The sequence below is a fragment of the Spea bombifrons genome, chromosome 1, assembly GCF_027358695.1.
Source record: "Spea bombifrons isolate aSpeBom1 chromosome 1, aSpeBom1.2.pri, whole genome shotgun sequence".
Lineage (NCBI taxonomy): Eukaryota > Metazoa > Chordata > Amphibia > Anura > Pelobatidae > Spea > Spea bombifrons.
The window spans coordinates 146,379,484-146,393,495 of record NC_071087.1 but is presented as its reverse complement, the minus strand read 5'-3'; the positions used below and the strand labels follow the sequence as shown (position 1 = coordinate 146,393,495).

Below are 14,012 nucleotides of genomic sequence, written 5' to 3'. Positions count from 1 at the left end.
CAGCGTTTATAAAGCTGATTCGGTTTCTGATAGACTTTGGTGAATTCTTGTGTGTATTTTGCGTGTTCATTGGGGTCATTGTACATTTTAGTAGTTGGTTATTGTGGTTCGGCTCATGTTAGCGATCGCCTGTGTCTTGCGTTAGATGGACTGGATAATGTCAGCTCTAATGCTCGCTTCTGGGTTACAAGAGGTTTAGTGTTTTATACACAAGGTAACACGAGGTTTACTCCGACTTATAGAAACATAGAAACATAGAAAGTGACGGCAGATAAGAGCCAGAAGGCCCATCCAGTCTGCCCAACCTCTGAGTACTCTCCTTTAGTACTTGCCCTTATCCTATATCTAGCTTGGCATTATGCCTATCCCATGCTTGCTTAAATGACTTTACCGTATTAACATCTACCACTTCCACTGGGAGGCTATTCCATGCGTCCACTACCCTTTCCGTAAAGTAATATTTTCTGATGTTACCATTAAACCTTTGCCCCTCTAGTTTATGCTTGTGTCCTCTTGTTGCGGTTTTATTTCTTCTTTTAAATAAACTTTCTTCCTTTACTTTGTTGATTCCCTTTAAGTATTTAAATGTTTCTATCATATCCCCCCTGTCCCGTCTTTTTTCCAGGCTATATAGGTTAAGATCCTTTAACCTGTCCTGGTAAGGTTTATTTTGTAATCCATAAACCATTTTAGTAGCCCTTCTCTGCACTTTCTCCAACATATCTATATCCTTCTGGAGATATGGTCTCCAGTACTGTACACAATACTCCAAGTGAGGTCTCACCAGTGATCTGTACAGCGGCATGAGCTCTTCCCTCTACCTACTGCTAATACCTCTCGCTATACAACCAAGCATTCTGCTAGCATTACCTGCTGCTCTACTGCATTGTCTACCTACCTTTAAATCCTCAGAAATAATTACCCCTAAATCCCTTTCCTCACACGTTGAGGTTAGGACAGTACCAAATAGTCTATACTCTGCCCTTGGGTTTTTATGCCCCAGGTGCATTACTTTGCATTTATCCACGTTAAATGCCAATTGCCACAGCTCTGACCATTTTTCCAGCTTACCTAGATCGTTTGCCATTTGGCTTCTTCCTCCAGGAACATCAACCCTGTTGCAAATTTTTGTGTCGTCGGCAAATAAACATACCTTTCCATCAACACCATCTGCAATATCACTAATGAAAATATTAAAGAGAATGGGTCCAAGTACAGATCCCTGAGGTATCCCACTGGTAACAAGACCTTGTTCTGAATATACGCCATTGACTACAACCCTCTGTTTTCTGTCACTCAGCCACTCCTTAATCCATTCAACAACATTGGGATCTAAACCCAGAGATTGCAGTTTATTTATAAGTCTTCTGTGTGGCACAGTGTCAAAGGCCTTACTGAAATCCAGATACGCAATGTCTACTGCACCACCTTGATCAATTACTTTAGTCACCCAATCAAAAAAATCAATAAGATTTGTTTGGCAAGATCTTCCTGAGGAAAACCCATGTTGTTTTTGATCTTGAAAGCCATGTGACTTCAGATGTTCAACAATCCTTTCCTTTAACATTGTTTCCATTAATTTTCCCACTACAGATGTAAGACTAACTGGCCTGTAGTTGCCCGACTCCTCCCTACTGCCTTTTTTGTGTATAGGCACAACATTCGCTTTTACTCATAAATGTAGCTGATGGGGGAATACACGCCCTGTGGCATTATCAAAAGGCAGATTTATTACTATAAACAGAGATCTGAGTGTACATTCCTTATATTTATGGAATAAATGTACTTTATGGGCTGATTTAGTGACTTAAAACTCCAGAGGGTTTTATTCACCAAACGGAGAGTTGTGGCTTCTTCTCCCTCACGTAACTTTATTATGAAGGGCCATCATTACCAAGTTTCTTTAGCGAGAAAGGCTGAGCTGGCCCTGTAGAATGCATAATTCAATCAGTGAGGAGAGCAAAATGCACAAATTCAAGCATACATTATGCAGGGCCTGCCAAGCAATTCCAGCAGCAGAAGCGTATAGGGGTTGGCCCCTCGTAATGTATAGCGAAGTCAAGGAGCTGGAACCGCAATTCTGTGTTTAGTGAATAGAAACCATAGAGAGCCAGGTGCGGGTTTTAGTATAATTTGAGCGCATCTGGCGTTTATGTGGGGGATGCATACGCTTTATTTACACAGCAGCATCGGCTTTTCTTCTGGGGTTCACTACAAGCAGATCCTGCCGAGACGGTGAGTTCCCCAAAACCTTTGCTGGGCTCCCGGGGTCTAAAGGAATCCTGCGGAGTTTAGCCATTGAGTCGGCTAGATCTGTATCTAGGGGATATTTAGTGAATAAGCAGCATTATTCTCTGGATATAAGCCACCAGTCATTTATGTCCCACTTTGAAACCGTTTGGGACTGCAGAGGTTCTCACACTTATGACTGTTAACCATAACCACTAAACGGCGCGGTGTTCGTCTCCTTACGACGATTTAGTGATGGCCAAGTGTCGGTGCGGGGTGCTGTCTGGCACGGAGGGCTGCTCGCATGTGGCTTTGGGGCTTTCGTCTGGATGGAGCGTTTGCGTTCCGTAGAGCGGACGTGACAATGTTGTTTCCTTGAATGTGGAACGCATGCTTGTGATGGTCTTTGCTGTCTTGGAGCAGTTAGTTGTGTCTGGGCTCGTGCGGTTCCTGAGGCGGTAGCCGTGGTAGCCTCGGACAGCTTTGGCCAGCTTGTGCTATTTCATAAACGGTCAAATTTTTTACTAATTTGTATTTCATTTTTAAGCATTTTGAAAAATTACTTAAAACTCTCTGGCTCTTCTACTAGCTTTATAGCAGAGTTGGAGCTGGGGGTTTGAGTGACAGCGGCAAATGCTGTGTGTGGTTATGTCTGTAACAGAGGACTGTTATTTTAGGAATAGTTAAAAGCCTCCAACAGTTAATACTTTCTGTATTCAAGGCCTTTTCTTTTTTTAGAAGTGTGTGTGTATATATGTAAATATATATATATAATTTGTTTGCGTGATCGTCACTGACTGAGTAATGGTAAATGTTGTATGTATGAGGACTCTTCGGTTGGACTCTGTACGGCCGCAGGGTGCCGTTTTCTCTTAGAGAGAGTCCTGCGTTGTTATAATCTAAACAAGCCGTGTCGCTGCGGTCTCAGAACTCGGGGTGATACCGGGAGATAATTTACCAGCGTGATTCATAACCGCATGAGTTCAATGATATTAAATGAGACCGGAGATTACCGAGTCACTCGTCTATGTATCATCGCCGCGCGTCTAACACCAAGGAGTTCACGGCTGCACCACTTTGAATGTTACTGCGGTTAACCCCTTCATGACGACGGGTATTTTACACCATAAAGACCCAGGCTTGTATGTTTATCCATCATGCTAACATCATAGAGTAGCAGACACACACGCGAACGTCTTATGCTGACATACCGGACGCGATATATCGCGACAGCTTCCCGATCTGAGGATAAAAGTGAATCAATTCCAGTCGCGGTTGTGAACTGACCAATATGCTCATAAAACACCCCCCATCCCCCCAAAAAAGTAAAATAAACAAAAACAAACAAAATATGGACTGCTGACCTTCTATCGCCCTCAGTTAAAGCTCTCATGACACCGGTGCTAAAAGTTGTCCGTTACTATTCAGTTTGGCAGATCTACGAGGAAATGATAATAATGGGGGGGGGGGGTTGTATTTTTACTATTGTCATGTGACCAGGTTGTATGGTTTGTCTTTAGTGAGGTTTCTATATATAACTTACCCTTCCCTTAAAAAAAAGTGTTTCCCTTAACATGTAAATTGCTATATGGGCCTAAATCTGGCTATAGCTGTTACACAAATTGTGTCCGTCTGTCCCTTGCTTTTCGCTCTACACATTATCTGTAGGAATAAGGGTTTTGTGTGGTTTGCGTGGGGCTGCTTTGTTGTGCTTTGTGCCATTGTTAAACCCGTGGAAAAGCACTGGTGTTATTGTGTAGAACTGTTATTATTATTGATTTTGCATTGGTTTATATACCATTTCCCCAGCCTTGTACGTTGGGTAAGCAGGACAGAAGTACTACATCACATAAGGGCTTGGACCTACGGAAACAAAAGGGATAAAGGAGACTACCTGATATTGGGTCCTCAGGATATATTGGTAAGGCAATGCCACCGGCTCCGATGCGTCGTTTGTCCTGCGTCATGTAATGGTATCAGGTGTCATGTTATCTGTGTGTGATCGCGAAGCGCTTGTATTCCTTGCATCCCTCAGAGTTCTTGTTTCCGCGTTTGTCTCACGTTCAGCGTTGGCACTTGGATAGGAAAGCTTCGCTGTTAGCTGAGTAAATGCCAAGTCTGGGACGTGTGCTTCGTCAGGTTCTCTCAGCACATGGTTTGGGGTATATGTGCCGACATCATAATGTAACAAATCACAAAAATATATTAAGAAAAGGATCTTTGGTAAAATCTAAATTCGCTCGTGTCCTGAATCTGATCAGAGGGGTAGAATTTGAGAATGACATTTATATAAGATAAATTGGTTTAGCTGAATGAATCGTATACTTCATGTGGTCTTAATTGGCTCCATAAAGAACAAAGGTCTTCTCACCTTAAGACCTGATGGAGTAGAAATGAAGATGGAGTAGAAATGAAGTCCTGGCCACTTCCGGACGGTGAGGCAGTGAGGGTGCTGGCTGGTCGGTGGTTAAACATTTACTCCCTTTGTGATCGTTGACCCTTATACACTGTAAATGTTTTTCCCCAATTCATTTGGTTTAACGACATTAAGTGATTTATTTGGAGCCTGAAATAACAAACTTGGCGTTTTACACCCTGGAAAAAGGATTAGTCGAGGGTCCCCGCCGGGTTTTGATCTGCGGACGAGCCGGCTTCGCACACTTCAGATCTAACGATAGTTGCGTTTATTCTTCATCGATGCTGCGACGCATAAATGTAGTTTTTTTTGTAAGGAATGATAGGATTATGTTGCGGTTTTGACGTCAGAATGTATCGTATTAGTCTATTTAGGTAAGGCATGGTCGGCCTTCCCAGGAAGTAACTTTCTCAATAATAGAACATTTTGAGTTCTCTTATTTATTGAGCGCCAACAAATTATGCAGCACTGTAACATTATAATGGATACATTAATACATACAGACACATCAGTTGATGTGAACCCTGTGTTTGCCATCTAGCCTAACAGGAATGGTGGTCTTACGAGGACCCGGCTCAAGAGCTTACAATCTAAAGGTTGAGTATTTTTTTTTTAAAAAAAATATTTAGTTGAAAAATATTTGAAGGCATTTAAAAAAAATTGGTCTCCGCCATGAAAACGTTCGTTGTTTGTTTCTGTTTCTTTAGCTGAGATGATGCGTTGGCCGTGTGTGAAGTTTTTACAGCCGTCATTTAACGTCCTTTCCTGTTTGTTTGAAGCTCTGCCTTTTTTTTTTTTAATTCTCTGAAGTACCAAATGGTCTGATTTTGGTGTCTCGACATCAGCATGTTATATATTCATGTGCTCTATATCCTGCTTAATGTTTGGTAATCTCCGTCATGGTATCTGGAACTCACACACGTCTATAGCCAAATAGTATTTCTGATCCTTTTAGGAGCCGATGAGGAGGGGGACGAGTACAGTGCAAACCATGCCTTCTGTGTCTTTCCCACGGCGGATAACCAATATTATTAATACCTTTTTATATCGCACCAACAATTTACAATCCATACATTCTAGGGGACTGATGAGACTGGAATAGACGGACTAAGACGAAGCGATACGTCGGGTAAAGAGCTGGGAGTACACAGCCGGCTGCATCTTCATTCTTTTGTGTGCTTATCCCGGTGATTTATCAAAGATGTCCATTGGAAGCCACTATTTATCAACGTGCCTTACACAAGCGCGTTAGTTTCATGTTAGTAATGCGGCTGCTGATATCACTGTGATATAATTCATGTATATGTAGAATGGTTACAATGCGTGTGATCGGGTTTATTTCAGTTGGCACAGCTTTAACTGTCTTATAAAGGCCATGTCCTCAGTCTTGTTTTGATCGTTGTCTCGCTGGCTCTCTTTCCATGTGACGTTGTTACCAATTCTTATCTCCCGTTCACAGAACAAAACCTCAACTGTACGGTGTTGGAATGTAAATCTCAGATTGTAATAATCGCCAATTAACTAATACCGATTATGATGTGCGAGGTACAGCAATTGAACTTTGTGCACAATCATCAATTTGATGGGGACAAACTCTCTGGCTACCAAAATTACCTGCCTGGCTCCTAATTTCTACCCAAGTTTGCCCCGCGCTATGTTAATCTATAACTATAATGCTTTTTCCGCCCCAATTTGTCAGACTGGTGTGACGTGGAGCCTCCGTAGTCATTGGAATAACAGGTGTGCCACGGGCTTGTTTGCTCAGATGTTGTTTGGCTCGGGGCAGAGCTCTTCTGTATAATTGTTTCTGTAGGGTCTTTACGCCGTACGGAATCAGGAGATTTATTCCACAGTGCTGCCAAACGCAAAGCCATCTCGTGTGAAACATTTTGCCTTGCTGCGGTTGTGGGGGGTCTGCGTGCTGCCCCCCCCTGCGGTTGTGGGGGGTCTGCGTGCTGGCCCCCCGGCAGCTGTGGGGGGTCTGCGTGCTGGCCCCCCAGCGGGTGTGGGGGGGGTCTGCGTGCTGCCCCCCCCCTGTGGGTGTGGGGGGTTGCCTGATGAGGACAGAACTTCAGTTACGCAGGTTTTGCCGCCTTAACCGTGCTTTACTGAGCCCAACATCTCTAATCCCATGTGAGACGCGCAAGTGCTGCGGCCGTAGGTAGCTTCATATAATAAATATATAACTGTTTAATGATTTGGGTTTTTATTATTATTTCAGTGTTTTTAAAGGTTTAGCACTTATAACGATGTCCTTTTAGTTAGGTAGCCGGGTTCGAATAGTAATTCCCTAAACTCCAACGTGGCTGCGCTGCTTTATTATCTTTTTCTTTTCTTTCCTACACGTTGAGGATTTTCACCAATTCTTTGTGTGATTATCACAGAGGTTCACAGGTACTAAAACGGCTTGGGGGGGTCATTAAATGTGATGATATAACATGCTAGATGCCACTGATCCCCCCCTCCCCCTACAAATACTCTGTGATAATCATACAAAAAAGAATCGGCACTAATTGCTCCCACTAAAAAGTCCTTGGTTTTCAGCATCTTATGTGATATATATTTATTTTAATTCCCAGGAGCCCCTTCATCACATGGTAATTTAAACCAAAGGAGATCATGTAATAAAATATAAGATCTCCTAAGCTGTGATTCATCTGCTGAGTCTGGATTTCTCAGACTGTTAAAAGGCGTTTAAAATAGCTATATGTTTCATGCCTGCCAACATCCCGTATGTGACCTGGGCGTGCGCGCCAACAGCTTCTGCCATCGGGATGAAATGAAATTGTGTTAATTAGCGGTGATGCGGCCGCGCTCCGTCTGCATGCGTGACTATTCAGCAAACGGCACAGAGCGTAATAAACACAACGAGACTCTAACAAAGCGACACGTTACCAGGAAATCCATTAGCGCCCGCGTGAAACCCCTGCCAGAGAATCGCCGGCTGTAATCAGGATAGTAGAAGAACTTCTTCCAACTTATTTTTTACCCTTTGGTAAAGTCACCAGCATAGCCATGAACTTATTATTTTAATTTTTTTTTGTCTTTATTTAATAATTGAAGCATCTGTGGAGGTTTTCTTATAAAAGGAGGAGGCAGGGATGAGCAGGGTCATGCAGTAGTGCTTTGTGACCCCACCGTGTCATGGTTTGCATGGTAATTTGCATGTGTGTGTCGGGGTATGTTAGTGTGTTAGTGTGTGTCGTTTGTGTGTGTTTGTGCATGTCTGGGTGTGTCGGTGTGTATCTTACAGCACTGCTGTCTATACTATTTTATTGCAGAGACGGCTAAAGTGAAATTCTTCTTCATGGCGCCTAATCAACAAGTTGAGTAAAATATACACGATAATTTAAAGATGCTTTAAAAAGATTTTAAATATCAATATATTGAGTTCCTCTCTATTTATAAATCTCCTCAAAAGCCAAGGAGGCCTGGGAGATCCTCACGATGGAGTGAAGAGTAGTGCAGTAATTCTATGCGGCGAATACCTGCCATTCATATTTACTATAGCGCTGGGCGGGTGAATACCTGCCATTCGTATTTACTATAGCGCTGGGCGGGCGAATACCTGTCATTTTACTCTGCGCTGTGTCTGTGCCCCAAGTACAAGTCCCCGGGGAACTCGGATTAACAAAGGGCCAAATCTGTGATCTTACCAAGTGAAATATTCTCTGTATATCAGATATACCTTATATCTAACATCTGGAGCCACAGGTTATCAGATGGCTCTTACACCACCACCGTCCGGAGAGCTTTCAGGCGACTCGCTGTTCCTTCCCGCTCAGATATATCTATACTTTTACTGTTCTTAAGCTGCCTTTTGACATCTTAATTTTTTTTATTTTATTCCATTTTTTTTTGTTTATACAAATTAATAATTAATAAAAGAGAGCAGTGAGGGCCATGTGTGCTTCTCTTAATTACCCTACATCTAAGCCATTGCACACATATACTGTGGCTATCAAGAAACCATTACATTATGTTAAACCAGGGCTTGACAAATTTGTTGTGAATCTAGGCGCCAGCTAAAAAAGTTAGGAGCCAGGATTTTTTTTAAACCAACAGTTGGTCAGGAGTGATCTGATCATCATCAGCCCACTTACTAAACTCACAGCATTTGACCTGGAAGCACCCTGGACTTTCAGGTCAGTGCTGGGTTTTTTTAAATTATTTTTTTATATATATATATTTTTTAACACTTTCAATGCTGATGTTCCATTGGAGCACAGCATTGACTGATATTTAGTCCCCACAAGCTTGTGGGGACAAATGTTAACCCCTGCAATGCCACAAATGTGTTATAGACAATTGTGGAATTGAAGGGGTTAACGCTGCACTGTCGCTCTCATGGAGCGATCAGGCAGCAGGGGGGTGTCACTGAAGCTGCCTCTGGCATCTGGGAAGCAATTGCTGGTCTATAGACCAGCCATTGCAGGGGGAGTCTCTGATGACTGCTGTAGGCTTCCATGCCTACAGGAGTCATCAAAGGGCTTGTGGGGGCTCGTTTTTGCTGTTGCTGGTCTGCCTGGACTTCCAGGCAGACCACCAGCAGCAGAGCCCCTTGAAAAACAGGAATTAACCCCTAAATGCCGCGATCGCGGCATTGAAGGGGTTAACGCTGCCCTGTCGCTCTCATGGAGCGATCAGGCAGCAGGGGGATGTTGTGTCAGGTCCCCACACTTGTGTGGGGACCCAATCAACACTGAACCCCCTGTCCTGAAGCTGCCTGTGGCAGCTGAAAACGCTATTGCAGGTTTCCCTGCAATTGCGGTTTCAGCCTACAGGCTCACTCCGTGGGAGTGATCTCAGGCTCGGGGTCGGGCTCTGAGTGGCTGTGCTGTCTGCCCAGACTCCTGGGCAGACAGCAGCAGCGCCCCCGCGTGGTGACACAGGGGCATTTTTTTGTGGATGTAAGAGGCTGACAAACTCCTAGGCGAGCCCTGTGTTAAACGGCAGCTAAAATCTAAGGGGCTGTGATTGCCGGTTCTGTGACTTGTATTTGTATACATATTATTATTATTATTATTATTATTATTATTTATTGTTTTATATACAAATAGACCTTTTCCCAGTCATGGAATATTTAAAGGCTGAGGAGTTTCGATACCGTTGCCATAAAACGTTATTTCCGTGCTTGCTGTGTTGGGACGGGTTCAGTCTGATTAATCTGGCACGTGATTGACGTTTAATGTGCAGCCGGTATAGACTTGTACTTTCAGGGCTTGCCGGCTCGTACATTTTTCTGTGAATTAGCAGCCGGTATTTTGAGGAGCTGTGATGTCTGAAAGAATTCGAGGAGTTGTCTTTCATGGCGTTCAGTCACCTGCTGCGTGGTTCTGCATGACCTGCACGGCTCCGGCATTAATAATAAAGCACCGCAGTAAGCACGGGCCTGGAAGATGCTCGTTCCGAGATTAAATGACACTGTCTTAACAACGTGTATAAACCAGCTGCTTTACATGGCGCCAGCGCGTTCCCAGGCACCTGTGTAAGAATATCTCATGTATAAGTGAAGGCTGGGGGGTTAACACGGGCTGGAACTGTGCCAAATGTCTTATCACTGTGACCTTGTATGCAAATGGACAACCAGTGATGGCTGATTTGCATGGATTTCTTCCTTCTCTAGGTTTCTCCCATCATGTTTTCCCATTTGTTTTAATGTTTGTTAGTTAAGCTTAATTCGCAGCCACCGATGTTAATTCGACGTCGTCTTTGGTGATTTCCCGTGCATTCTGTTCCAGGAGTTGGCATCAACAGATGGCGTCATATCTACCAGTGACTTATACGCTCTGTCGAGTACATGCGTGACCCATACTGACACTTTACCGGTCACGGACTACGACATGAGATGCGGAATTTACGCAAAATAAATGACACACCGACTTACAGCGCCAGAGAATCATAAAAATAACTTTGGCGTCTTCATCTACAGTGGGTGATGTGATTTTTACTTGGATCGGTAGAGGGGGTCCTAGCTAGATCCCCTTTACAGTTTGTGAACCGAGATGAGTGATCGCTGCTGCCGTGGCAGTGAGAAAAGAATAATTTGTTAGCACCTGGCCTCAGCTCATTGGCCGAGCCGTACAGTGACATCATCAGTGTGCCTGCAGCCCGTAAGCGGCCGGTCGGACTGCTGATAGAATGAGGTGTATATCAGCAGATAGGTGTTCTGAAAGTTCCAGTGGCGCATGGAAATGACGTTGGCTTCTGTCAGAGAAGCCGGGGCTATTGTTTACTGACTGCAGACATTCTGTTACCTGTTCTTTAGTCCTCTCTCTTGTGTCAACAAATATGTTGGGAAGATAGAACTTAATGCACTTGTGTTGTGTGAATTTAACACTTTAGTGGTTAGTCACCCCAAATAAAATATATACTGGTTTGCTGAAATTCACATAAACGCAAATATAGAAATGTTTCTGTGTAAATTTAGTTTATATGGAAATAGAATCATTTGTAACTACCTTATTTTCTAAAAGAAGATACAAAAGGAAGCAGCAGTGTAGAGCTGAAACAACGAATCGATAAAATCGATAATAATCGATAACGGAAATCATCGATAACGATTTCCGTTATCGATTAATCGAGTGATCAATTCGTTGTTGGAGCACTCGGCTCCTTTTACTTACCTCCGCGAGCGTTCCCCGCTTCTGCTACACGCTCTGCAGTCTCCGCCTTCTTTTAGCTACGTGACGGATGTGACGCGTTCCGGAGGTAAGTATTCTTCATGTCTATGTGCACGGATCGCACAGAGCCACTCGCACAGAGCGAATCGCTCTGTGCGAATGGAGCCACTCGCACAGAGCGGTTCGCTCTGTGCGAGTGGCTCCACTCGCACAGAGCGGTTCGCTCTGTGCGAGTGGCTCCATTCGCACAGAGCGGTTCGCTCTGTGCGAGTGGCTCCACTCGCACAGAGCGGTTCGCTCTGTGCGAGTGGCTCCATTCGCACAGAGCGGTTCGCTCTGTGCGAGTGGCTCCATTCGCACAGAGCGGTTCGCTCTGTGCGAGTGGCTCCATTCGCACAGAGCGGTTCGTGAGTGTGGGTGCAGGGCAGGGTGGGGGTGCAGGGCAGAGTGGGGGTGGGGGGTGCAGGGCAGGAGACTGGGTGCAGGGCAGAGTGGGGGTGGGGATGCAGGGTGTGAGTGTGGGTGCAGAGCAGAGTGGGAGACTGGGTGCAGGGCAGAGTGGGGGTGGGGATGCAGGGCAGGGTGTGAGTGTGGGTGCAGGGCAGAGTGGGTGCAGGGCAGAGTGTGAGTGTGGGGGCAGGGCAGAATGTGGGGGCAGGGCTGGGTGCAGGGCAGAGTTAGAGACTGGGTGCAGGGGCACAGTGCAAAGTGCTGGGTGCAAAGTGCCAGTGCTGGGTGCAAAGTGCCAGGGCTGGGTGCAAAGTGCTGGGTGCAAAGTGCCAGGGCTGGGTGCAAAGTGCAAAGTGCTGGTGCAAAGTGCTGAATGCTGGGTGCAAAGTGCTGGATGCAAAGTGCCAGGGCTGGGGCAAAGTGCTGGGTGCAAAGTGCTGGGTGCAAAGTGCTGGGTGCAAAGTGCTGGGTGCAAAGTGCTGGGTGCAAAGTGCTGGGTGCAAAGTGCAAAGTGCTGGGGCAAAGTTTCTTGAACAGTAATAGTCCACCTCTTTTCAGAATGTTTGGGGTTATTTTGTTTCATAAATATTGTGTTTGGGTTCTTGTACTTTGAAAATATTGTTTTTTATTACATCATAACAAAATAAGAATGTTAATGTAAATTTTAAGTTGTTTTTTAACATCCAGTTCATTAAATTCTTTTAAATAAACGAAAAATTTGCATATTGTTTTTTTTTATCCGATTAATCGATTAATCGAAAAAATAATCGGCCGATTAATCGATTATTAAAATAATCGTTAGTTGCAGCCCTACAGCAGTGGTTACATTTCCTATGAGTACTGAGAAGTAGTGAGCGCGTTTCTATGTGATCCGAGTGCTAGTTTGTGCTTTGTATTTGCTGTGTGTTAACGTCTTCGCGTTTAATAAGTTCCTTTGTTGTCGTGAGCATGTGACTCGCTCTGGTCTCTGCGGGGAGATGGGTTATTCAGTCCTCAGGGAAACAAATCTTAATAACATTCAAGTGACAAAGGGAAGTCTGATTATTCTAAGGTTTTAGAGGCACAAGGAGGATTAAGGGCCCTCAGCAGAGAAATGCAGCTGGCGCCCTTGATGAAACGCGGTTATTAGAGAGTGTGGGGGAGCTAAAACCGGAGCCCCGTAATTACTGCCGGAGGCTGCGTTTATAGGGAGATGAATGTTTACTGCAAAGCTCCAGGGATTTGCTGGGGGCCATCTTCAGCCATCCTATACATGTACTTGGAAAGGTTTTCCCATAGGTGACGGGCACTATATAACCGAGGGTTTTTCTCCAGCATTGGATGGATTTAGACTTTTGGAAAAGGGGACAATAAACCAGAAGGAAAGCGGGTAATTTCTTGGGCTGACTGTTGACCGTATACCAAAAAATGCTTCCGATGCGACACTGAAACTTCATGCTTTCTATAGTAACATTGCCTGTTCGCTATTCAGTGATCAAAACCATATATTTTATCCCAAAGATCAGGCACATGTGGTACAGATACACGTAGACCTGCCACCCACAGATGTATGCTCCCCATCTTCACCGACACGGTATTACAGGTGACATGCAGGAGAAAGGGGAGAATATCATTTTAATGCTTCTGTAAAATGGGTAGTTTTCATTAGTAACAAAGTCGGGTCCTGCAGCCAAAATGCTGTGTGAAGTAGGTCATTTTTTATCATGACTTCTTTTGTGTGTTGAAGGAAAAATTTCAAGGGCTTTACATTAAGTTTGACAGACCGATAGTCCGTGATAAGCCATCCTTTTTATCTCTCACCCGATGATGCCGTTTACTGCTTCGTAACCCGCTGTCCTTCACTGCTTTCCGCAATTCTGTCTGTAAATCCAAAGCCGGTTGGCATATATGTGCACGGCTACTAAACACAGGAATAGTGACAGAACCCGACAGAATGACCCAAAAGGGACGGCCGCCGTTACTCCATGCATTCAGCGCAGGTAACGCTGCAAGGTCTCCTTAAGGCGTTGACGCCCGGGGTTATTTATAGTGTTCTGCGTACTCCTAAGGTGCTCGCGCTCTGAAGACGGCATCATTTATGGTTTTAATTATAACAAAATGCCTCGTGTAGCTATTTTAAATGGCGTGGATATATAATAGTCTTCCGTGTTCGGGATTACGTTTAGGATGTTTGGTTGAGCTCCCGCCTGTGTAGGTTTATTTTGTTTGTCTGCCTTTTGACCAAACACAAGGATTACGAAGCAGCTTGCAGAATATCCTTGAGAACTTCTGTTTGAATAAATGTCTGGGTTTTT

General features: G+C 44.4%; 1 protein-coding gene across 1 annotated transcript in view; it reads left to right on the top strand.

Annotated features, from left to right (window-relative positions):
* Positions 1 to 14,012, top strand: part of ERBIN (erbb2 interacting protein) — a 91,618-nt gene that overhangs the window by 8,070 nt on the left and 69,536 nt on the right. The gene's annotated exons all lie outside the window — the stretch shown is intronic.